Raw genomic sequence first — 27957 nt, 5'->3', positions numbered from 1 at the left:
ACTATCACCTGTTAAGAAAACATACAAATCAAGACTTCAAAGCTGCCCAAATCCAAAAGTGGATTACAAATAATAGCTGATACCAACCCAAGAAGACCTAGAAAAAACACAACTGAAAACTAGAGGCAGACAACACCAAGCCTAGACCTACTCTACAAACAAAACACCCAAACACAGACAATGAGAAGACAAAAAAGTGCAATCCAAATGAAAGCACAATAGAAACCTTCAGGAGATGAACTGAGTGATATGGAAATAATCAAACTTCCAGATGCAGAGTTTAAAATAATGATTGTAAGGATGCTTAGGGAACTTAGAACAACAATGGATGGTCATTATGAACACCTAAATAAAGAAATAGCAAGTATGAAAAAGAGTCGGAGATGACAAATACAATATCAGAAATGAAGACCACAATGGAAGGAATTAAAAACGGGATAGATAGAACTGAGGATCAAATCAGCGAGTTGGAGGACAACTGGAATTAAGGCATGAAAGCAGAGAAGAAAAAAGAAAAGAGACACAAAAAGTCTGAGGAAACTCTTAGAGAGCTCTGTGACGACATGAAGAGAAATAACATCCACATCATAGGGGTTCCTGAAGAAGAAGAAAAAGAACAAGGGAAAGAGACTTTGTTTAATCATATCATAGCTGAAAACTTCCCTAAATTAATGCAGGAGAAACTCTTACAAGTTCAAAAAGCACAGAGGACTCCATTAAAGAGAAACCCAAAGAAACCTACACCAAGACACATCATAATTAAAATACCAAAGCTAAGTGATAAAGAGAAAATATTAAAAGCTGCAAGAGAAAAAAAAGCTATCACATACAGAGGAGCCCCCATAAGGATGACATCTGACTTTTCAACAGAAACACTTGAGGCCAGAAGGGAATGGCAAGAAATATTCAAAGTAATGCAGAACAAGAACCTACAACCAAGACTACTTTATCCAGCAAGGCTATCGTTTAAAATTGAAGGAGAAATAAAAAGATTCCCAGACGAGAAACAACTCAAAGAATTCATTACAATCAAACCAGTGCTGCAGGAAATGTTAAGGGGCCAGTTGTAAACAGATCAAAGTGGGAAAAGAATATAGCAAAAAAGGAATACAGCCTTAAAGAATAAAATGGCAATAAACAACTACATATCAATAATAACCATAAATATAAGTGGATTAAATGATCAAATCAAAAGACATAGGGTAGCTGCGTGGATAAGAAAACAGGACCTGTACATATGCTGTCTACAAGAGACGCATCTTAGAACAAAAGATACACAGAGATTGAAGGTAAAAGGATGGAAAAAAAAATTTATGCAAATGAAAATGAAAAAAAAGCTGGAATAGCAATACTTATATCAGACAAATTGGACTTTAAAAGAAAGGATATATTAAGTGATAAATAAGGCCACTACATAATGATAAAGGGAGTAATCCAACAGGAAGATACAACTATTATAAATATCTATGCACCTAATATAGGAGCACCTAAATATATAAAGCTGACTTTGATGGATTTAAAGGGCAAGATCAACAGCAATACTATAATAGTAGGGGATTTCAATACCCCAATAACATCACTAGATAAATCCTCAAGAAAGAAAATTAACAAAGAAACAGCAGACTTATTGCACACACTAGATCAAATCGATTTAATAGATATCTTCAGAACCTTTTACCCTAAAGCAGCAGAATATACATTCTTTTTAAGTGCTCATGGTACATTCTCTAGGATAGACCACATGTTAGGGCACAAAAGTGGTCTCAACAAATTTAAGAAGATTGAAATCATATCAAGCACTTTCTCTGATCACAATGGCATGAAACTAGAAATGAACCACAACAGAAAAGCTCAAACACATGGAAACTAAATAGCAGGTTGTTAAATAATGAATGGATTAAGAATTAGATCAAAGAAGAAATAAAAAAATTCCTGGAAATGAATGACAATGGGCATACAACAACTCAAAATTTATGGGACACAGCAAAAGCAGTACTGTGAGGGAAGTTCATAGCACTACAGGCACACATTAAGAAGCTAGAAAAAGCTCAAATAAACAACTTAACCCTGCATCTAAAAGAACTAGAAAAAGAACAGCAAGTAAAGCACAAATATAGTAGAAGGAAGGAAATAATAAAGGTCAGAGCAGAAATAAATCACATAGAGGCTAACAATACAAAGGATCAATGAAACTAGGTGCTGGTTCTCTGAAAAGGTAAACTAGATTGATGAACCTTTTTTTTTTTTTTTTTTTTGCATTTTTCTGAAGCTGGAAACGGGGAGGCAACCAGACAGACTCCTGCATGCGCCCAACCGGGATCCACCCGGCACACCCACTAGGGGGTGATTCTTTGCCCATCATGGGATGTCGCTCTGCTGCAATCAGAGCCATTCTAGTGCCTGAGGCAGAGGCCACAAAGCCATCCCCAGTGCCAGGGCCATCTTTGCTCCAATGGAGCCTTGGCTGTGGGAGGGGAAGAGAGAGACAGAGAGGAAGGAGAGGGGGAGGGGTGGAGAAGCAGATGGGCGCTTCTCCTGTGTGCCCTGGCCAGGAATCGAACCTGGGACCTTCGCAAGCCAGGCTGACGCTCTACCACTGAGCCAAGTGGCCAGGGCAAGATTGATGAACCTTTAACTAGACTCACCAAGAAAAAAGAGAGAGGACTCAAATAAATAAAATTAGAAATGAGAGTGGAGAAATAACAACTGACACAACAGAAATACAAAATATTGTAAGGAAATATTATGAAGAACTGTATACCAAAACACTAGACAACCTAGATGAAATGGACAAATTTATTGAAACACACAATATTCCAAAAATCAATCTGGAAGAATCAGAAAACCTAAACAGACAGATTACACCAAATGAGATTGAAACAGTTATCAAAAAACTCCCAACAAAGAAAAGTCCAGGGCCTGATGGCTTCACAAGTGAATTCTACCAAATATTCAAAGAAGAACTAACTCCTATCCTTCTCAAATTATTTCAAAAAATTGAAGAGGAAGGAAGACTTCCAAGCTCCTTTTATGAGGTGAGCATAATTCTGATTCCAAAACCAGGCAAACACAACACAAAGAAAGAAAATTATAGGCCAATATCTCTGATGAATATAGATGCTAAAATCCTCAACAAAATATTAGAAAACCAGATCCAACAATATATGGAAAAAATCATACAACATGATCAAGTGGAATTTATTCTGGGGAGGCAAGGCTGGTATAATATTTGTAAATCAATCAATGTGATTCATCACATAAACAAAAAGAATGAGAAAAACCATATGATAATTTCAATAGATGCAGAAAAAGCATTTGATAAAATTCAGCACCCATTCATGAACAAAACTCTCAGCAAAGTGGGAATACAGGGAACATACCCCAACATGATAAAAGCCATCTATGACAAACCCACAGCCAACATCATACTCAATGGGCAAAAATCAAAAGCAATCCCCTTAAGATTAGGAACAAGGTGAGGGTGCCCCCTTTCACCACTCTTATTTAACATAGTCCTGGAAGTCCTAGCCACAGCAATCAGACAAGAAGAAGAAATAAAAGGCATTCAAGTTGGAAAAGAAGTAAAACTATCATTATTTGCAGATGATATGATATTGTATATAGAAAACCCTAAAGTCTCATTCAAAAAACTACTGGACCTGATGAACGAATTCAGCAAAGTGGCAGGTCACAAAATCAATACTCAGAAATCAGAGGCATTTTTATATGCCAACAATAAACAGTCAGAAAGAGAAATTAAGGAAACAATCTCCTTCTCTATTATAATAATAAAAAAAATTACCTAGGAGTAAACTTAACCAAGGAGACTAAAGACTTGTACTCAGAAAATTACAAAGCATTGATAAAAGAAATCAAGGAAGATACAAACAAGTGGAAGCATATACCGTGCTCATGGTTAGGAAGAATAAACATCATTAAAATGTCTATATTACCCAAAGCAATCTATAAATTCAATGCAATACCAATTAATATACCAATGACATACTTCAAAGATACAGATCACATATTACAAAAATTTATATGGAACCTAAAAAGAACAGGAATAGCCTCAGCAATCTTAAAAAAGAAGAATAAAGTGGGAAGGTATCACACTTCCTAATATCAAGTTATACTACAAGTCCATTGTACTCAAAACAGCCTGGTATTGGCATAAGAACAGGCATACAGATCAATGGAACAGAACAGAGAATCCAGAAATAAACCCACAGCTCTATGGACAACTGATATTTGACAAAGGAGGTAAGGAAATACAATGGAGTAAAGACAGCCTCTTTAACAAATGGTGTTGTTAAAATTGGACAGCTACCTGCAAAAAAATGAAACTAGATCACCAGCTTACACCACTCACAAAAATAAACTCAAAATGAATAAAAGACTTAAATGTATGCCGTGGAACCATAAGCATCTTAGAAGAAAACATAGGCAGTAATCTCTCCAAAATCTCTTGGAGTAATTAATATATTTGCTGATTTATCTCCACGGGGATGTGAAATAAAAGACAGGATAAACAAATGGGAACTATATCAAACTAAAAAGCTTTTGCACAGCTAAAGGCAATAAGAACAGAATAAAAAGACAAACTACACAATGGGAGAACATATTTGACATCTGATAAAGGGTTAATAACCAAAATTTATAAAGAACTTGTAAATCTCAACACCAGGAAGACAAACAATCCAATCAAAAAATGGGCAAAAGAATAAGAGATGATGACATCGGATCACTTACGGCAAAATGGTGGGATCTTGATAACATTATACGGAGTGGAGTGAAATAAGTAAATCAGAAAAAAACGAGATCTGCAGGATTCCATACATTGGTGGGACATAAAAAGGAGACTAAGAGACATGGACAAGAATGTGGGGATTACGGGGGGCTGGGGGAGGGAGGGAAGTAGATTGGGAGGGGGGAGGGCTACAAAGAAAACTATTGTAGATAGAAGGTGATGGAGGACAATCTCTCTTTGGGTGATGGGTATGCAACAGAGTTGAATGACAAGATAACCTGGACATGTTTTCTTTGAATATATGTACCCTGATATATTGATGTCACCCCATTAAAATAAAAATTTATTTATAAAAAAAGAGATCATTCAAAGATAATGTGTCTTCATTAAACTGCACTTAACAGTGCAAAATAAAAATAATTGCATGAAAAAAAATGGGCAAAAGAAATGAATAGACACTTCTCCAAAGAGGATATACAGATGGCCAACAGGCATATGAAAAAATGCTCAAGCCCTGGCCGGTTGGCTCAGCGGTAGAGCATCGGCCTAGCGTGCGGAGGACCCGGGTTCAATTCCCGGCCAGGGCACACGGGAGAAGCGCCCATTTGCTTCTCCACCCCTCCGCCGCGCCTTCCTCTCTGTCTCTCTCTTCCCCTCCCGCAGCCGAGGCTCCATTGGAGCAAGGATGGCCCGGGCGCTGGGGATGGCTCCTTGGCCTCTGCCCCAGGCACTGGAGTGGCTCTGGTCGCAACATGGCGATGCCCAGGATGGGCAGAGCATCGCCCCCTGGTGGGCAGAGCGTCACCCCATGGTGGGCGTGCCGGGTGGATCCCGGTCGGGCGCATGCGGGAGTCTGTCTGACTGTCTCTCCCTGTTTCCAGCTTCAGAAAAATGCAAAAAAAAAAAAAAAAAAAAAAAATGCTCAATATCACTAATCATTAGAGAAATGCAAATTAAAACCACAATGAGATATCACATCACACCAGCCAGAATGGCGCTCATCAACAAAACAACACAGAATAAGTGCTGGCGAGGATGTGGAGAAAAGGGAACCCTCCTGCAGTGCTGGTGGGAGTGCAGACTGGTGCAGCCACTGTGGAAAACAGTATGGAGATTCCTCAAAAAACTGAAAATTGAACTGCCTTTTGACCCAGCTATCCTGCTTTTAGGAATATACCCCCAAAACACCATAGAACTACTCCAAAAGGAGAAATGCACCCCCATGTTTGTGGCAGCATTGTTCACAATAGCAAAGATCTGGAAACAGTCCAAGTGTCCGTCAGAGGATGAGTGGATTAAAAAGCTTTGGTACATACATACTATGGAATACTACTCAGCCATAAGAAATGATGACATCGGGCCCTGGCCAGTTGGCTCAGTGGTAGAGCATCGGCCTGGCATGCCGAGGTCCCGTGTTCGATTCCCGGCCAGGGCACACAGGAGAAGCGCTCATCTGCTTCTCCACCCCTCCCCCTCTCCTTCCTCTCTGTCTCTCTCTTCCCCTCCCGCAGCTGAGGCTCCATTGGAGCAAAGATAGTCCAGGCGCTGGGGATGGCTCCTTGGCCTCTGCCCCAGGCGCTAGAGTGGCTCTGGTTGCGACAGAACAACGCCCTGGAGGGGCAAAGCATTGCCCCCCTGGTGGGCAGAGTGTCGCCCCCGGTGGGCGTGCTGGGTGGATCCCGGTCGGGCGCATACGGGAGTCTGTCTGACTGTCTCTCCCCGTTTCCGCTTCAGAAAAAAAAAAAAAAAAGAAATGATGACATCGGATCATTTACCAATACAATAACATGGATGGACCTTGATAACATTATATGGAGTGAAATAAGTAAATCAGAAAAAACTAAGAACTATATGAATCCATACATAGATGGCACATAAAAATAAGAATCAGAGACATGAACAAGAATGTGATGGCAACGGGGGTGGGGATATGGGGGGGTGGAGGGAGGGGGGATGGGGCGAGGAAGGAGAGACGGGGTGGCGGAGGGGAGGGGCACAAAGAAAACCAGATAGAATGTGACAGAATTCAGTTTGACTTTGAGGGAGGGGTATACAGCACAATCAAATGTCAAAATAATCTGGAGATATTTTCTTGGAACATATGTACCCTGATTTATCAATGTCATTGCATTAAATTTAATAAAAAAATCTCAAAGTCATATTAAAAAAAGAACAAAAATAAATCATTATATTTGTATGGAATTACAAAAGACCTCTAATGGCCAAAGCAAACCTGAGAAAAAAGAATGAAGCTTGTTATTTCACTACCTAACTCAAATTAGACCACAGAGCTACAATTATCCAATCAGCATGGCATTGACAGAAAAAACAGACACACAGACCAATGGAACAGAATTAAGATCCCAGAAATAAAACCACTGTATATTGGCAAATAATTCTTGACAAAGGAACTAAAAACATACAATGGAGAAAAGAAAGCCTTTCCAATAAACGATGCTGGGAAAATTAGAAAGCCACATGCAAAAGAATGAAATGACTACAGTTTTCCCTGTGTAAAAAAATTAATTCAATATGAATCAATGACCTAAATATATGATCAGAAACAATATTTTACAGAAAAGAAAACATCTTTACTAAACTTATGAACATTGGTTCTTAGAGAAAATATTTTAAATTTAACCCCAAAGGAAAAACATAAGTAAATGGGACTATATCGAATTAAGAAGCTTTTTCACAGCAAAAGAAATCACCAGCAAAATAAATAGGCAACTGAGAAATTGGGAGATGATATTTGCAAGCAACAGCCCTGACAATGGGTTAATTCTCAAAATATGACATAAATGGTGATGGAAGAAGATTTGAGTTAGAGGTGGTAAACACACAACATGGTGTACAGAGATGTGTTAAGGATTGGGCACCTGAAACCTGTATAATTATGTTAACTTGTATCACCCTAATAAATTCAATTTAAAAAGAACTTACATAACTCAACATCAAACAAACAATAGAATTTAAAAATGGGCAGGGGATTTGAACAGACACTTTTCCCCAGAAGACATACAAATGGCCAACAGACATATGAAAAGATATTCATCTTCACTAGCTATTAGGGAAATGCAAATCAAAACTAAAATGAGATATTACCTCACACCTTTTAGAATGGTTATTATTATTATTATTATTATTTTTAAATGTGGCTTTGGGTAACCTTTAATTTTTTTTATTATTTTTTTAAATTCATTTTAGGGAAGAAATACAGAGAGAGAGATAGAGAGAGAGAAGGGGGGAGGAGCAGGAAGCATCAACTCTCATATATGCCTTGACTAGACAAGCCCAGGGTTTTGAACCTGCGATCTCAGCATTCCAAGTCGATGCTTGATCCATTGTGCCACCACAAGTCAAGCTAAGAATGGTTATTATTAACAAGACAAGTAATAACAGGTGTTGGAGAGGTTACGATGAAAAAAATAACTTTTATTCAATGCTGGTGGGAATGTAAACTGGTATAGTCACTATGGAAAACAGTATTTCAATTCCTCAAAAAACTGAGAATAAAGTTACCATATGACCTAGCAAGCCCTCTTCTGGGTATCTAACTGAAAAACTTGAAAACATTTATTCACAAAGATATATGTACACCTCTGTTCATTGCAGTAGTAGTCACAGTGGCCAATACTTGGAAACAACCAAAGGGTCCTTTGCTAGATGATTAGATAAAGAAAATGTGATACACACACACACACACACACACACACACACACACTATGGAATACTATTCAGGCATAAGGAAAGGTGAAATACAACCATTTGCAATCTACCTTGAGAATATTATGGTAAGTACAATAGTCAGTCAGAAAAAACTAGGAACCATATGATTTCATTCATATGTAGTATATAAAACTAAAACTCATAAACCTACACAAAAGTATGGTGGTTACCAGAGAGGAGGTGAGGTAAAGGGTAAAGAGGACCAAATATATGGAGATGAAAGATAATTTGACTTTGAGTGGTGGGCACACATTGTAATATACAGATCATATGATAGAAATCTACACTTGAAATCTATATAATCTTATTAACCAATGTTACTCCAATATTTAATGAACAAAACCACCAACACTCAAGTGAATACACTTTTCTCTTTTCCTTAGTGTATAGCATAGTTCATTATAACAAATCATTTCCACAACACTTTTTGAACAAAATATTTAATAAATTTGAATTGTAGGTTTTTCTTAAACAATACAACTACCCTCAAAAAGTTACTGTAAAACTCATATTTAATTTTAATCATTTGCCTATTTTACAACTCCTCATAAGCAAACTTATCAAAATGGTCATGTATTCACCTCTTCACTTAAATACATAATCATGCTTTTTTGACATAAAGGAAGAGCACAGCAATAATTTAATTTTTATCAGTTCCTTAGCATAATTCAAACTTTGAATTCTTCCTCTCACCCTACTCCGACGACAGCAAGTGGTTATATGAAGACCTTACAATCTGCATGATTTGTAACAGAAATACCATATGATCTCATTTATAAGTAAAATCTAAAAATAACAGAAGTAGATGATGATTGCTAGGGGCAGAGTTAAGTGGAGAGGATTTAGGGAAAATAGGTGGTCAAAGGGCACTAACTTTCAATTTTGAAATGAATCAGTTCTGGAGCTGTAATGTACAGAACAATGACTATAGGAACAATACTGTATTGTATATTGAAAGTTGCCAAAAGAGTAGATCTTAAAAGTTCTACACACACACACACACACACACACACACACACACACACACACAATGGTAATTGTAGTAATAATTTTTTTTTCAAATGCAATAGAAATGTTTATTTGAAGTCTGTGTACTTTTTAAAATTTTTTTATTAATTTTAATGCAGTGACATTGATAAATCAGGGTACATATGTTCAGAGAAAACATCTCCAGATTATTTTGACATTTGATTATGTTGCATACCCCTCACCCAAAGTCAAATTGTCTTCTATCACCTTCTATCTGGGTTTTTTTGTGCCCCTCACTCCTCCAACCTTCTCCCTCTCCTTCCCCACCCGTTACCATCACATTCTTGTCCATGTCTCTGAGTCTCATTTTTATGTCCCACCTATGTGTGGATTCATATAGTTCTTAGTTTTTTCTGATTTACTTATTTCACTCCATATAATGTTATCAAGGTCCATCCATGTTATTGTAAATGATCCGATGTCATCATTTCTTATGACTGAGTAGTATTCCATAGTATATATGTACCAAAGCTTTTTAATCCACTCATCCTCTGACGGACACTGGGGCTGTGTCCAGATCTTTGCTATTGTGAACAATGCGTCCATAAACATGGGGGTGTATTTCTCCTTTTGGAACAGTTCTATGGTGTTCTTAGGGTATACTCCTAAAAGTGGGATAGCTGGGTCAAAAGGCAGTTCGATTTTTAATTTTTTGAGGAATCTCCATACTGTTTTCTACAGTGGCTGCACCAGTCTGCATTCCCACCAGCAGTGCAGGATGGTTCCCTTTTCTCCACATCCTCACCAGCACTTATTCTATGTTGTTTTGTTGATGAGCGCCAGTCTGACTGGTGTGAGGTGATATCTCATTGTGGTTTTAATTTGTAGTAATAATTTTGATATGCCTTAAACTTAGGCAATAGTATATATCTCAATAAAGCTGGAAAGAATACATAAAAAATCAATTTTGTATATACTGGAATTATTACAAAAAATAGGAGACTGAAAAAAATCTTATTCCTTAGACCAAAGGAAAAAACAAGTTGTATAGCTTTGGGGAGAAAGGCCCTTAGCCCCTAATGCTGGTCCTTGAACTTGCCTGTCACAACTGCTCACACGTGTTTAAGTCATTCCCATCTTTGAATCTGCTACTGTCTGCAGCTGATGAATTTGTGGCTCAGTCAGTTCTGCTATAATGCTTATTTTGAAAACAGAATTGATATATTAGGGAACAATTTGAGCATAAATTCTAATTCCATGTGCCTACGCTCAATTTCTTGAGCAAGAAACACCAAGGGAATGCTGAAAACTGCACCGGCAGAACTGAGCCCTTGCAAACGTACACAAACCCACATATTTGCACTCATCAAGCATCTCTCAGCTGCCTCAGTTTACCCTATGTGTTATGAACCATTCCTATTTCATCTGTTGTTATAATGACTTCCCAGTACCTCATAAGCTTCAGCCTTTCCAATGCCCACCTCCACATGCAAATATCAGTTTTTCTTCAAGGTCTGCCATATTTATTGTAGAATTTATGTCATTCTTAACCATGTAACATGCTTAAACTGTGGTTTTATTTTTATTAAGCTTCAGTATTTTGTTAATGTGACATTCATAAATGATTTTAGAGTCATTTTCAATCCTCATTATTTTAGTAAGCCCTGAGGTTTTTATTGCTCTATTTGCCTAGCATGATGATTGTTAGAAACACACGTCTCTTCTAGCAGAGCAGACCATATAAACCAGGGGTCCCCAAACTACGTCCCGCGGGCCACATGTGGCCCCCTGAGGCCATTTATCCGGCCCCCGCCGCACTTCCGGAAGGGGCACCTCTTTCATTGGTGGTCAGTGAGAGGAGCATAGTTCCCATTGAAATACTGGTCAGTTGGTTCATTTAAATTTACTTGTTCTTTATTTTAAATATTGTATTTGTTCCCATTTTGTTTTTTTTACTTTAAAATAAGAGCTGTGCAGTGTGCATAGGGATTTGTTCATAGTTTTTTTTTTATAGTCTGGCCCTCCAATGGTCTGAAGGACAGTGAACTGGCCCCCTGTGTAAAAAGTTTGGGGACCCCTGATATAAACCATTTATGCTAGCCCAGCTGACCTTTCCCTCTGACTTGCTTCCATTTAGTGCTCACTGAGGCTACAGAGCACTTAAAACTTCTGCCTTATCTTTTATCCAAATCCTGTTCTAGACACGTGACCCTATAGAGCCTTTCACTCTTCCCTGTTCCTTTCAACCTCACCAGCCCCATGGTGGGATTGCAGTCTCTCAAGTCATTTTGTATACCACAATGGGGTGGGAAAAGTCCCAGGAGGCGAACTAGGTCCCCCCTGGGTCACAACCTTATTATCACCCCCATGTAGATGGCACAGGGTCACCTGTCACAGTAGCTTTCTCCAAAATCCCAGACAAAAATAAATAAATAAAATGACTGTCTGGTTTGCTCAGTGGTATAGCATAGGCCGGATGTGTGAATGTCCTGGGTTTGATTCCTTGGTCACGGCACACAGAAGAAGCAACAATTTGCTTTCCACCCCTTCCCCTCTTTCTTTCTCTCTAGCCCCCCCCCCTTTTCCTCTCCTGTAACCGTGGCTTGATTGGTTAGAGTGCATGGGCCTCAGGTGCTGAGGATGGTTCCGTGGAGACTTCACCCAAATCCAAAAATAGCTGGGTTTGGAGCTTGGTCTCAGATGGGCAGAGCATCAGCCCCAGATGGGGGTTGTCATTGGATTCCAATCAGGGTGCATGTGCGGTTCTGTCTATCTCCCCTACAAGGTCAAATAAAAGTTCATGTACCCTGAGTCCTTCTTTACACTTACTCTATAAACATTCTTTCTCCCTAGACTTTGAAGGTTTGGGATGATGAGATAAAGGTATGTGCCTTCAATGTGTTCTTTCTTTAATGTTCCACTTTCTTTCCTTCCCCACTCTCTGTTCAGTGTATCTCAATCTATTTTTCTTTTTTACTCCAACATTCACCCAAACTTTTCTTGCCAACGTCTCCAAGACCTTTCTTTTGCTACAGAAGGAAACATTTTCCTGTCTTTAATTATGGAATCTGTTAAAAGAACTTAGTTATTTTTCCTAAGTTCAAAGTGATCTGATTGACCTCCCTGCTGGCTCTTCCAAAGTTTGCTTTGCAGACTCTCCTCCTCCAGACTGACTTATGAATTTGGAGTTCCTCAAGGGTCAGGTCTGAGATTGCATCTTCTTTTTCTCTCTATTCTCCCATCTAATGATACCTTCCATTACTGTAACTTTAGGTATCATCTATATTATGGCTTTCTCACATCTAGCCCATACCTTTCCTCTTACCTGTAGGCATATGTCCAACTGTCTACTGGTAATCTCTACTTGGATGTGATGACGGCATCTCAAACTTAACATGTTCAAAAACAGATTCTAGTTGCACTGAATTCCCATTACTTTCTCTCAAAATTACACAAAACTCTTTCCATTCTTGCCAGAATAGATTTTTACATCTAGTCTTTATTTCACTACCTCCTCACTGGACATCTGGCTTTGGTGGCATTTGCATACGAATGCTGTTGCATAAAAGTTTTCTATATATGAAGAAAGTATAGATAGCCAAAAGAAAACAAATAATAATGATGGTTGATGGGAATGTGGAGAGAAGTTTATTCTCATATATTGCTAATCAAAATGGGAATTTTAATAGTGTTTTTAGGAAGTAATATGAAGCTATTTACCCATTGGTTACATTCCTGAAAATTACTAACAAAAATAAAAAGACTAATATACAATTAAGATATTTAAAACAGCATTATTTATAATGGCAAAAAATGGGAAATAAAGTTGAAACTTATTTATAGAGAAGAAATGAATCAATTGCAATATAATCATATATTGTACAATTATCATTTTCCCAATTAAAAATGAGTGAAATTATGCAATGTAATTTGTAGGGATTGCTACAATGAACAAAGCAAGGTGGTAAAAGGCGTGTCTGATATTATCTTGTCTGACTTTGTATGTGTTTATAAATCTTACATTGTGATTTGGAGAAAGGTATACGATTCAGGCTACTAGAATTCCACATATGTTTTTACTTACTCTTTCATCTGGTACACACACACCCAAATGCATTATTCACATTATTTCACAAAAGTTATTTTATTTATAAAAGATTTTAAAACATAACAAGAAAAGCCTCCCTTCTCTTCTCTCCCTCTATCTCTTAATCCCTCCTTCCACTTTTCTCCATCTCCGTCATGCCCACCTCATCTAAGCCAGCACTATTTCTGTCAGGGCTGCTGCAATAGCCTGGTGTCCTTTCCAGTCCATTCTTCACCAGCAACTGGAATAGGCATAACATAAATCACTCCTTCTCACTTTCCCTATTAGTCTTCTACTGCACTTAGAATAAAATCAGGCACCTGACCACGGCCCTGGATGGTTGACGCAGGCAGAACTCATCTTGTGTTGCTCTTTCCATTTGCTCACAATTCCTGTCACACTGATTAATATAGGGTTGTTGAAAATGCCAAACTCTTTTCTGTCTTTCCTTGAATGCTCATCTTCGCTAGTTCGTTTCAGTACAGTTCTCTCCCTAAACATTGTGTTCTCTGCATACCAGGCAACAATATGCGAACAACTATACCAAGAAATAGGTAATATAAATCCAGCAAACTCAGCTGAACTAGCTTCCTCCCCACATGCTCTGTACCACATTGTTTCCTGTACAGGTGAAGTTTAGTGTTTTCCTGGTTGGTTTATGTATTGATTGCCTCTTCTGCCATGAGATTGCAAACTCTAGAGTTCATGGACAGTGTTTTCTTCACTCATTATCCAGTATCCAATAAAATTCTTGACACAATGTCAGTGAAATTCAAATCAATATTGATTGGAAAAATTAACAAATTAGTGATTGAATAGAAATATTTTCTTATTAATAAAGGAATAGTTAAATAGAAATGATTCTTAGAACTGAGTGTATAACACACACACACATTCTGTGGTGTGTTTTATGTGTATTTAATAGATTTACTTTAAAAGTCTGTTACATTCAGGTAAATTTTTCACAAAATTGGGATTCTGTTTGGAAGATGAAAGATAGATGACAAAGTTTATCTATGAGATTAGAGAAATTTTATGTCAAATTTTAATACATGTCACTGTAGCTCTCAAAGGTCAAAGGGAAGATACAATCTTTCAACATTTTCACTAGTTCTTTCAGCTCATAGTATTACATTTCTTAAATAACAATAATTAAAGAAAAAAAATCAAGAGTTAAGATTAAAGTATGCGAAATGCCAGATATTGGTCAAAACCTCTTGGAAATTGATAAAATATTCCTGTCTGAAGGCTGGAACCAAACACAATCTCATTCATATCAGCAGAATTACTAATAAAACAACAAAGTTCTTCCTGACCTCCAGGAGACAGAACAATGTTTAGTCAGCAAATGTTTAGCTGATGAAGAGTTTTATAAACAATATGTATAGGAAATAATGAAAATTGTGACATCACCTTGTTGTGTTTAATCCTATCAACAATACTAATATTTGAAAGACATGTTTATATTAATACACCCTTTTCAACATAAAAACACAAATACATTTATCCCCTATTAATATTTTATTAATTTAATAGCTAGAATGGATACTACAAAATCCCGGATTATAATCAAGACACTAAGTAAAGCATTCCTTTAGCAAAATAATTCAACTCATGACAGACTATGTAAATTTAAAGTACCAGGGTTTAGAAACTAATTAGATTTGTCTTGAACTGCTAGGTCACTCTTTAGCCATCTAAACATAGGTAAGGGATACGACTTATCTGAACCTTTCATTTTAACTATGAAACTGAAAAAGTAATATTTATGTATGGTATTGTGGACAACTAAAATATAAAACATATACAAAATACCCTATACAGCGTCTGCATATAACAGGCGCATGGCAGAATATTGTAGGTAATATTTAGCTCTTTTAAAGTTTATCTGCAAAAATATAGTCTAGTATAATTAGAGGATTACTAAGGATATAGATTTAGCTAGAATCCTTTAGGTTTTGTTTGTTTGGTTTGCAAACCAAAAATGTCCGGTGAAGTTAAACAAAGGGAGTTTACTCAGAAGGATAAAATATAGATTAGAAAATGGATAAGAATGTGGGAAAAACAGGTTGAGGGGAAAGAAATCAGACAAAATAGGAGCCAATCTGGCTAAAAATATCTGGCCTCAAGAACTTGAGCCCTATTTGATTTTAACTCTGAGATGAATGCCCTTTATGTTTGTTTGTTTGTTTGTTTGTTTGTTTGTTTATTTTCCTGTCCTATGCAACTCAGTTAAAAATGTGGAGATTCAAGAGCAAAAGTCTGGCTGGTTTAGCTTGAGTTACCGACAACCTTTTATCTGTGGGAGCCAGGTACCTCAGGATTTGTTCCTGTCAATTTTACTTGCAACAGAGAAAAGGTAATTCCTTAAACGAGAGATCAAGCTGTTAAGGAGGGCAAAATGTAAATTAATTAATTAAAGTGACACTCAAATGTTAAAATCAAAATTAATTATTTAAAATTAAAATGTCACTACAAATTTCCAAGTGACCATACTGACTCTTGAACAAACTGGAAAATCATTGAATAAAATTATTTAGTGGTCAAGTAAAGCTTCAGTGTCACAGTAGAGAATGAGAGGTGGTGCTAACATCACAAATATGAGCCAACGGCACTTTTCAGCAAAGGTGAGCAGAGCGTCAGGGTTCCTCAGACACACCCCAGCCGTGGTTGAGGCGGTGGAAGATCAAGTCTCTGGATCTCCTCTCCTATCTCAACTGGTTCACTCTGTTTTATTCTTTTTTTCATCTAATGCCATTCCAAATAAGTTTTACTTTTTAAAAAGGAGAAAAGCGTTCTGCTCCTAAAACAAATACACAGGAAGAACAATAACCAAACAGCTTGTGCCAAACTACAAAACAAAAGAATAATATCCTAATTCTGGAGTCTGCACATTCTACAACCTCCCTGACATTGTGGACAAAATGAGAGAAGGGTTAGCTTTCAGCTTCACTCTAGAATAGATTTTGTTAGATAAGTGACATATAGTCAGCTCAATAAGACAAATGCTGCATTTATCTTGGTAGAGTTTTTTCCAGTTTTGCAATGACCCTTAATGAGCATTGGTTCATTTAATCTTCTGGAGGGCAAGGAACCTAATGTCACCTCCATTTACAAATGAGAAACCGAAGTGCAGAGAAATGAAATCTCAACGACAATGCTGGAACCCAGCTGTCTTGATTCTTAATGCAGTCCTTGTTATCCTGTCACAATATTTTCAATTTAAAAAGATAGATGAAATCCTTTTCGTCAGATAAAAATTAAGTAGGTTCATATTTAAAACCAAAAAGCATGGAGCTGCTGTGGCTGGGGGTGGGGTAAGGGCCTGGGTCCCACTCCGCACCCGCCTTCTCCTCTCTGGAACACGGCAGGACCCCAGAGGTCTCTGGGAAAAGTAGAGCTCTGCATTTCACAGCACAAGCTCTACTGCCAGCTTTATTGTTCTGGGATTTAATTTGGTCTTTCTCCCTTCATTTGCTCCACGTTGTGTGATTCTGTTTTGTGCAGCTTGGATGCCAGAGGTCAGCTCTACTTAAGGAAGAGGTGCAGGTGGCACTGTTAAGAAAACAGGCTGGGGACAGGAAGGCAAGAGGCTTCTTTGTTTTATTTTCCCCTGAAGTTGACATTGATTTATGGTGCTGCCTAAAACAAGGCATGGGGTGCATAAGCCACCATTTCTGCATTATGAAAGACACCAGGGAGTCTTTTATAGAGTTTCTGTCTTAACCTGAGAAAGCCTCTCAGGATCTAAAGTGGTCGGTCTCCTTCCAGCCATAATTACAACAGTGTTGAAGACAACATCCATGATCCCAAAACATTATTCTCACTTTTACACTAACCCTTCAAGAGTTCTTCTGAACAAATAACCCCTGCTAGAATTATATGTGTTTTATATTTGTTTTATCTGAGCAAGCCAGGTTATAATACTCCTTCCTCTCCCACTCCTGGTGCACCATTCAAGTCTACCATGCATATACCACATATAGAGATCCGTCTTCATATTCATATACACACATGTGTGTACACAGCACTCCACCAAACCAAACACAGGCTTAAAAATGCCTTCAGTTCAATCAAAAGTAGTGCCATCTTTGGTGGAGGACTCAGAGCCCAGGATTAAATGTTGCTGAATTTCCCATGCTACGCGGAGAAAGGAACAAATGGGAGTGCGAGAGTATCAAGGAGACTTTATGACTTGTTGTAACAGAGTGAGGTGGCAAAGATAACTTGGGGTTATGGAGTAAAAAGGATAAAAAAGAGTCCTTATTACAGGGATACCTGGCTGAAGTTTCAGTCAGAGGATGGTGGGTGCTCAAAGGTAGGCATAGCTGTGGTTAAAAGAGGCAGGTAGAAGGAAGAAAAAAGAAAAAAAGAGAAAAAATTTGATATTGCAGTTTGATTAAAAATGACTTCTCATGTAAGATTAGTAATCTGATTATAAATTAAATTAGCCAGATATTCAGGTATCTGTCTTACATAAATGTGTGTGTGTATATGTGTATGTTCATGATAACTTTTATTACCTATTATTTACTATAGTGTATTATAGGTAGATCTTGCTGACCATGTGTTAAAGAAAATGGAAGTTTTGAGAAAAATAATGAATTTGGGATGGTTATAAGTTGGGTTTCTCTAAAGAAATAGGACAGATAAAATATATCTATGTACAGAAAGAGATTTTTTTACAAAGAATGGACTGAAGCAATTGTGGAAGCTGATAAATTCAAAATCTTCTATATGAGCTGTCTGGCTCACATCCAGTAGATCTAATGTTGAAGTTCCTGTTGGAAGGCTAGATGCCTGGAGACCAGAAGAGTCAGTGGTGCAGATAAAATCGGAAGGCAGTCTTCCAGAAAATTTCCTCTTGCTCCAGAAGGTTGGTCTTCCTGTTCTAGTCTGGCCTTCAACTGATTGAATGAGCCCCACCCTCCATTATGGAGGACACTCTGCTCTACTCAAAGTTTACCAATTCAAATGCAAATCTCATCCAAAAATACCCTCCAAGTTGACTCATTAAATTAACCATCACAGGCAGGAGGAATAAAGATGTAGAAATGAAGATGATTTAGGTCCTAGGAAGAATGATCAATATTTTGGAAATAGAAACGTGTCCTGTGAGTAGGCTATACTGCACTTTGAATTTTAGTGTCTTTCCTTTATGTTTTTAATACTATTCATCATATCTTGTTTGTCTTTCTCTCCACAGGGTCTGGGAGATTAGTGGCACATGGGAGGTCTCAATAAATGCACATTGGTTAAATTTTGAGATTATTATAATTCACAATGTTTGACAGTTTGCTTACAATTTCTTTCCTAAAAAGGAGATTCATTCATTTGATTATAAATTTTATAAAGCATGTGTAGGAAGAAGAAAGCTAGTTTGTACAAAGTGATGTCTTTGACTCAGGTTTGCTGAGTATACCTTCCCACCCACAAATACTTTCTATAACAAGAAATAGCTGGGCCTACAAAGAGAAAAGGAGAGACTCCAGCTCTCCCCACTTTTTTTGTATCCCCTTTATTCCATTCCCCTAACCCAAATGTCCTTGGGCATTCTCTCATCATTTGGAATTTAAGTGATGAGAATTTACTATTTAAACTTACATGTCTATCAATTACAATGTCAACATGGCAAATGAGGAATATCTTGTATTATTGATATTAGTACTAATAAATAATAGGACCATATGGTTCTGGAAATTTTTTAATGAATTTATGAATTTTCTCATGTTAATGGGTTTGTTTCTTTTATGTTTGCCCAAATCTATATAATTTACCCTTCATACCCAAATATTTCCTGTGTTTCTGTGTTCTTTCATATTCCTACTCTCCTCTCCACCTCCAGTGACACTGCTGTCATCTTCCCATCTCCATGGCAGCAATCTCCCACCTCTGCTTTTCTCCCCTCCATCCACAACCTCCTCTGCTTCCAGCCTAACATTCCCAATCTTGAAACTGCCTTTGGCCTGACCTGTGGTTGCGCAGTGGATAGAGTGTTGACTTAGAATGCTGAGGTTGCTGGTTCATAAACCCCTGGGCTTGCTAGTCAAGGCACATATAAGAAGCAAGTACAAGTTGATACTTCCCGCTCCTCCTCCCCAACTCTCCACTTTCTCTCTCTCCTCTCTCTAAAAATAAAAAAATATTTTAAAAAGAGAGAAACTGCCTCTATTTTCTGCTCTAAATTCTGACATTTTTTCTTCTATAGGAGAAAATCCAAATCCTGGTCCCTGTCTCAGCAGTTAGCCTTATCTTTCCAACCCCAAGTTTCCTCTTGCAGCTGCTGCAGATCAACTCATCAACTTATTTCCATGCTTTTCACTGGACTACTATACCTTCCACTTGTTCTATCTGGCAAACTCCTATTCATTTCAAATCTCAGTTCAAGCTCTTGGTATATTTAACTTTTATATTTGAAGCCTTTCATGCAAATAGCTAAACTTCCACTCTCTTCTATTTTACTGTGGCTTTGACAAAATTATAAATAAGGCCACACAATTATAAAAACATCACATGTTGAGATAATTTTATGCATATTTATGTACCATTCAGAATTATAAGCTCTTTGGAACACTATATATTCTTTATCTGCATATTGCTAGCCTTTAGCAGAATCCTTGGCACATACCAGAGACTAAGTGTTTATTAAATCAGTGGATGAATGACTATGCTGTACCTCTTGTTACAATTACAACTCACAGTTGAGAACTGTCATATATTTATGAGTTATGCTTCATGTTAGGCCCAGGAAAGTCATTGAAAAGAGAAATGACTATTTCTGGAAAATAAGATTATCTGTAGTTAACTATAGAAATGGACATTCTGTGTCCTCCTCTCCCCAGCCCTGTCTTTCTCTCTCCCTGGGGCAGACCTCTTTGGTTCAGGAAAGGATTTTTCCCTTCAAAGTGGTAGTTCCTCCAACATCACTTCACTACTATCCAAAGAACTATTTAAGTGCAAGAAGGAATCAAAAGAAAGCTCAGTCACTGTGTCCCAGGATGTTTAAAAAGAAGGAGAAAAAAACATTTGTGCTTATTATGGTCTTGGCTGTGAAGCTAACTTAAAATAAAATTCCAAAGTGATTCATCCTCACAGTTATCCGCCTCCAGCTCTGGAGGGAACACAGATTGGGAACATGGAAAGGCTTTCTGAGAAAGACAGCTTGATAGGAACACTGAATTCTGTGCTTTCTCTTAGATTTTACTTCACTCACATTTCTTAGTTTTCTCACTTTCTGTTTGTGGTATGTTAAATTTGCAGTAGAAATAGGTTTTTTGAGCACTACATTTAAGAAAATAGCTTAATTTCCTCCCTACTTTGTTAAAAATACATTCATATGTGGTCCTAGCTGGGTAACTCAGTTAGTTAGGGTTTTGTCCCTGTAGGTTGTGGGTATGACACATATAAGAATCAATCAATTAGGCCCTGGCCGGTTGGCTCAGTGGTAGAGTGTCGGCCTGGCGTGCAGGAGTCCCGGGTTTGATTCCTGGCCAGGGCATACAAGAGAAGTGCCCATCTGCTTCTCCACCCCTCCCCCTCTCCTTCCTCTCTGTCTCTCTCTTCCCCATCTGCAGCTAAGGCTCCATTGGAGCAAAGTTGGCCCGGGCGCTGGGGATGGCTCTATGGCCTCTGCCTCAGGTGCTGAAATGGCTCTGGTTGCAACAGAGCAACACCCCAGATGGGCAGAGCATCGCCCCCTGGTGGGCATGCCAGGTGGATCCCAGTCGGGCGCATGCAGGAGTCTGACTGCCTCCCCGTTTCCAACTTCAGAAAAATACAAAAAAAAAAAAAAAAAAAGAATCAACTAATTAATAAATATGTGAAACAACAAATAAATGCTTCTTTCTTTCTCTCTCTCTCTAAAATCAATACAAAGAAAAAGAAATATTTAAAATATACTCACATGTAGGCACACACCAAAATAATTGTCTTAGGTTAGAAGTAGTTAAGGATTCAAATTTACATAAAGATGATAACATTTAATGATTTTCTCTTTTGAGAGGAGTTAGTGAGGAGGGATTGGAAGTACAGCTGAACATATTAGATTACCTTTTTCTGAGACACATTTGTTCGTGGGGGTTTGCATGGAAGCAAGATGTATATAGGTCTTTCGGCTGACCAAATTTTCTGGAATATATAGAACAGAGACCTACCAGTTATCTTATAATTAACATTAAAACCTGGCTCCTGGCTCACTGCCTTCAGAGTGAGCTAATCTGTGCTTGAATGCTGTATACCCTACTATAAATGATAGTTCTCTAGCCTGTTTATATATTAGCTCAGCCTGGTCTCCACTTCCAAGTTAATATTTCTTGGTGTCCTCTGGGTTAAATTAAGCCTGTTTGTCTACTACTCCCGAGGTAAGTTAACTTTATGGGTCATGAGTTTCTTTCCAGGCATCTTGCCAGAGGTGTCATGTATAAGGGATGAAAGATTGGGAATGAAGACGGGGATGCGGGTGGGAAGGAGTGAAGCTCAACGTTTCTGGCCGATGCAAGTCCAGGAGTTTTAAGGACATGAGTAATTCTATGTCTTTTAAAGGGCAACATATAAACATACAAGTTTCTGGCTAACAGATACAATTCACGGATGCAATTCATAAACAGCAAGCCATGATTTGTTGCTTTTATAGAGTAAGGTCAGCATGATTTCACTGTAGTCCTGAGTAAATGTATTTCACAAAATCATCCACTATGTTTTAGGACTTGAAGAAAGAGAATTCTAAGAGGTTATGGCCAGAATTTTAGGGAATTAAAGTGCTAGGACTTGGACAGCCAAATATATATACTTCTTAATTATTATAGTGACTCTTTAATGTTACTATCATTGTTCTTATTTTATAGTGAGAAAATTAAGGTTCACATAGGCAAAGAGACTTTTCCATAGTAAATAAGTGGTAGGATTAGAATTCAATTTTTATTTTATTTGACCTCAAAATCAAACTCTTTATTCCACACTGTTAATAATCATTTGGCTAAAAAGGACTTATTCCTCATGTCACTTAACTCTGTTTCAATGGTAATCTCTATGTCCAGGGGAAATGTATCATTGACTACAAAGCATACAAATTGTTAATCACATCAGTTGGCTCTAGCATATTGGGTTTACCATTCTGCACTACTCTGATGGGAGAGGCTCCAAATTATTCTAAGGGTGAAGTTGAAGAAGTTGGCTTTCAGATGATCTGAAAGACAAATTGGCAGTTTTGGGCCATCTATTTCTCACCAAACTATAAGTTCATTGACTCAAACCAGTGTTTCTACTCTGGCTTAACAATAAAATGACCAGTAAAACAAAATAAAACAAAACAAAAATACTCAGTGTTCCCATCCTCCATCCCTTTCAAACATACACCAAGACAGACACTAATTCATTTTTTCTCCAATATATACTGTTTTCTTTTTTAAGTTTCTTACATGATTTTAAAATGCATCCAGGGTTGAAAATAGTTTTCCACCACAGCTGTAAGTGCTGTGTCTTATTCTAAAGCACCTACATTGGCAAATAAACATGGGATGAAGAAATAAAAAAATATTGTATTTAATTTTAACTTAAGATAAATCTTGGAAATCCATAATATACTAGTTAGTTGCTTCCCCACACACATAAATAAAGAAGAATTGTAGAAATTTGATTCCATTCAGTAAACATTTGTAAGTACAATAGAGGATATAAAAATTAATATAACTCTTTCTTTAAAGAATTTAAAATCTATAAAAGGAGAGAAAGTGTGTATGTAAATAATTACACTTTTGTATAAACTTTGTGAAACCAGTCAATAATGCTCCATGTATTATAAGCTGTACAATTACATCATTTAAAGCAGAAGAAATGGAATATGCAAAGTATTTGTCATATTAGAATGCAAGATGTAACTGGATAATGCAGATAGAGCAGTAGGGCTAGAGTAGAGGGAACAAAGAAGAGAATGTGGACACTGAGATGGAAGAAGGCAACAAACAGACACAAAGTATTGTCTCTTATTTTATGGCTCTTAGTTTTTTACAAAAACACACATTTATTTTTCTTTCTTTCATTTGGTCTCATGCTTTTCTCTGTTTCTCTACTTTCTCTTTTTCTTTTGATTGATTATAATAAGTTATTCATAATGAAAATAATAATAGAAGTAGCTTTTATTTTGCTTCTTTCTAAATGTCATTCACTGTTATCTCATTACATTTTTTTTACAACAACCCTCAAAATGTAATTTTTTTTTTCTTTTTTTACTTATGAGGAACCAGAAGGCCTGGACACAGAGCTCATAAGTAGAACTGAACAAGCAGGAAGTCGTCCAAGTGTTAAGGGATTTCAGAAATTAGGTGCAGAACCTCACAAAATTGGAAAGGTAGTCTAGGCAAATGAAGAATTTTGGGAGGGTGGAAGGAGTGGCAGTAGAGGAGTCTTGGATTTGGAATATAAAACTATCCCCTGCTCTTCTTTGCTTTTCTTTTCATCTGACTTAGCATGTCAGATGGAAATCAAAACATAGAGGAATGAATTTTAGCTTTAATAAATCATAAGTCCATTTTATAATTGGCATTTGATTTTATGGTATATCATTTTATATTATGTTTTTGTATTTGTGATTGAAAGGGAGAGTAAACCCTACTTTTTATGAGTAGCAATTAATAGAAAAGAATAATTTGTATGTATGTTGAGGTAAATTACATGTGACTGAATGGTTGAAGGATTATTTTGTTTTGAAGGGGAAAAAACTTGCCAGGGAGGCTACCAGCTGTCTCTCTCCTACAGTGAGGTAAGGCACAGCCTTCTAAGCCACATAGCCCTGGGGCTACATCCCAGTTCCAACATTGACTAGTTGCTCAATCATTGACCAACAACTTAAACTCATTAACCTTTGTTTTCACCTGTAAAATGGAGATAGAATGGAGTACATTGGCCATATTTTAGTCATTGTGTCATAAAGCCACCACAGACATCTACTTTTTATCAAGGAATTCAAACACCTTTATTTCATTACCAAGTTTCTAAGTAAGACAATAACTGCCATATTGTTATTTAAACTCACATCTCTAGACCAATTAAGAGGCTTCACAAAAGAGCAAACAAGGTACCTACAGCTTTATGAAGAGAATGCCCAGATGTCTTTTCTCCTTACGAATGATAGAAAACAGGACAGGAATGTAGAAGAAAAAACACTTTCCCCCATCTGTACCCCCACCTTGAGCTCAGCTCCTCTAAAGAAGTTGGCTCTAGGCACTTCTAATGCTTGAAAAATTGATTTCACCTGATTGCAAATCAGCTGGTCCTGATTCTCAGTGCATATCTCTGTGGATTACAATCCTAAAGGAATTCTATAAGGAAATAGCATGTGTCTTTTTCTAAAAGAATTTAAAAAGAATTTGACAAATGCCCTGGAAATAACCATGAAACTGTTATAACCTTGGACCTTTGGTTGATTAGCTCCAAAGCCCTTAAGAATAAATGTGCCATTCAGACACCCAGATAATTCAAGTGTGGAAAATTTTTACAAAGATAGGTGGTTCACACATAATGATCCATCATATTGAACTTTTTTGTGATTACCTCATATATTTTATAGTATTGTACAGATTACAAAAGGCCTGTATGTACCTTATTTAATCCCTCCCCAAATTACCAAGAGAAGCACAGGGTCTTCTGAAATGAAGACACAGATTGTGAAAGGCTCATAGATCTTTAGAAAGTGGCTCAGTCAGTAACTATCTAAACAAGCTTGACAATAATCTCTCCTATGTTACAGAAGCTATTGATTATATATAAATCTACAGATTACAAGTCAAAATAAAACCAAACACACTTATTTTACTAGGATTTGTATGAGACACTAGAAATAAAAAGGTTAATTTGCTTCAAATCAATTATTTGAAAATCAATCTGCTAAATCAGGGGTTGGGAAACTTTTTGGCTGAGAGAGCCATGAATGCCACATATTTTAAAATGTAATTTTGTGAGAGCCATACAATGACCTATGTACCTTACACATTATCCAATAAAAATTTGGTGTTGTCCCAGAGGACAGCTGTGATTGGCGCAACCCACCGGCAACCATGAACATGAGCGGTAGGAAATGAATGGATTGTAATACATGAGAATGTTTTATATTTTTAACATTATTATTTTTTTTTTATTAAAGATTTGTCTGTGAGCCAGATGCAGCCATCAAAAGAGCCATGTCTGGCTCACGAGCCATAGGTTCCCGACCCCTGTGCTAAATGATCCATTTGCTGATATTGATTAAACATATCAATTGTTTTTCACCTAAAAGCTTTAAAAACAAGGAAGTCAAAATATAAAATATATTTTTTGAACATTAACAAAAATGTTGCTAATATGCTACCAGAGAAATCAGACAAAGCAGTGTAAAATATGAACATATTAGTGTAACAAAATTCCATAGAAAATAAAAATTTTCCGTATGTAATGCTGTTTTTCCCTCTTAGATGTCAACATTTATAGGAAATTAAAACATTTGAACTATTTCTTACAAATTAAAATTTAATATATTATAGGGCACAGAATTTATATTCATAAATATCTAAAAGAAATCAGAATTTTTACTTAAATGTAATGTAAGTTTGAATTATCAATAGATTAGCTCAGTGCTCAAGAAATACAACAAACAGGTTTAGTCCTTTCTTTCATAGCCTAGCAATCTAGTGGGAAAGGTAGAACTTAAAATTGTCACACTCATGAATATAAAAACATAGATGAAAAAGGAAAACAAATAGTATCATAAAGAGAAAGAAGGATCAAAAATTTCCCCATGGAAAAGAAAGTCAAGAAGCGAAGAAAGTGTGAAGTTAAACAGGGAAGTCTGGAAAAATATCCACACGTAAATTTTAGTTACTTTTTAATTTATATGAGCGGGGTCTGACGGCTTAACTGCCACATCTATTTGTTTTTATAATGAATGTAGTTTTTTTTCTGTTGTGGCTAATATCATATATTTTTCCATTTTCTTTTTACTGAGGATTTTCTAACAATGACATTGTTAGAAATTAGATTTCTACTTGTAGATTTTTCCCAGGTTACACCATCTTGTTTAACTGGGCGTCAGTGAAAAAGGATCGACTGAACATACTCATTGGAGTGAAATACATTCTGAAGTTTGATAATAACCAACTTAACCACTGGTTTCTTTAAACCATAATCAAGCTTTAAAACTTTCTGAGTTAAAATGTCTGAGTTACTCCTTTTCATTTGAAGAAGTAGGGTAAAATATATTTGCTTTTCATCTGGTAAATATTATAAAAAATGGATAACCATTACAAAATAAAATCACATCTTTATAAGAATGATAACCATGTTGCCACTAGGAAATGTTGTCTTTAATATTTAAATCCACAAATGTTTTACTTATGAAAAGAATTGCAGGGTTATATTTTTCTAATTTAACTTCTGGAAAATAAATTTTCTTTTATTTCCCCAAGTTCCAGGAACCCAAACAAAAAAGAATAATGGCACCTCGAGTACATTATTAAATTGCTTCATTTGGCAGATACACTAGTTCCCTTTTTAGCCTTTTCCTGAAGCTAAGTTGTCTTTAAACTAATCATTCTTTCATTTCAAGATTAATGTTCACTAAAATTTGCATATTTGTAGGCTCACAGAGCATGTGAATTACATTTTTGTCAAGGAGATGTTAGTACAATAAGATAAAATATAATATTGTGTTAAAATGTCTTATTATTGTGTAGAATTGTCTTGTTTTAGCTTTTGTTATCTGGATTTTTAGAATTCATAAATGTTTTTTTAAATGAAATAATTGCAAAATTATCATGAGAGTGAAATTTTAAATTCCAGGCAAGACTATCAATTTGTGATATATTTCTTGAGTTGTGTCCCATATTGAACTTTAACATTTTATATCACATTCTTTATTTGGGTAAATAAAGAACATTAATAACACAATAACAGAATGCCCAAAACTTCTTGCTACTGATAGTCAACAATTGTAATTAATTATGTGGGAGAAAGCTCACACCATGGAAAAGAAACCTACTTTATAAATGCAGAAATTTTAGTTTTAATTAAAGAACATCAGTGTGAATTGCTGGGAGATGGATTGACATAGAAAGGACAATGTATAATGAATAATATTGTAATACTTTTACTACTGTTGGAACCATTTAACAAAAGTGTTCCATAAAAATCCCACTGCAGAATAAAGATGCTAATGTTGTACCTCATTTATTGCCAGCATATTCAGTGACATTTTATAATGTACATCTGTCAGCCAGAGATATAAATGAATGAGGTGAACCATACAATTTACCCTCAGGAAGTTCCATTAGAGCCCCCAAAGTATAATATTTATGAGGTCAGAATCAATTAATCAGATAGCTGTATTTGCTTTTCAGCTCAGCAGGCTCTCTGCTCCACCAAACTATTTCATTTGAAAATCCTTCATATTTGGCAAAAG

This window comes from Saccopteryx leptura, chromosome 3 (genome assembly GCF_036850995.1).
Source record: "Saccopteryx leptura isolate mSacLep1 chromosome 3, mSacLep1_pri_phased_curated, whole genome shotgun sequence".
NCBI lineage: Eukaryota > Metazoa > Chordata > Mammalia > Chiroptera > Emballonuridae > Saccopteryx > Saccopteryx leptura.
The sequence above is the reverse complement of the archived record's forward strand: the minus strand, read 5'-3'. Positions refer to the sequence as shown.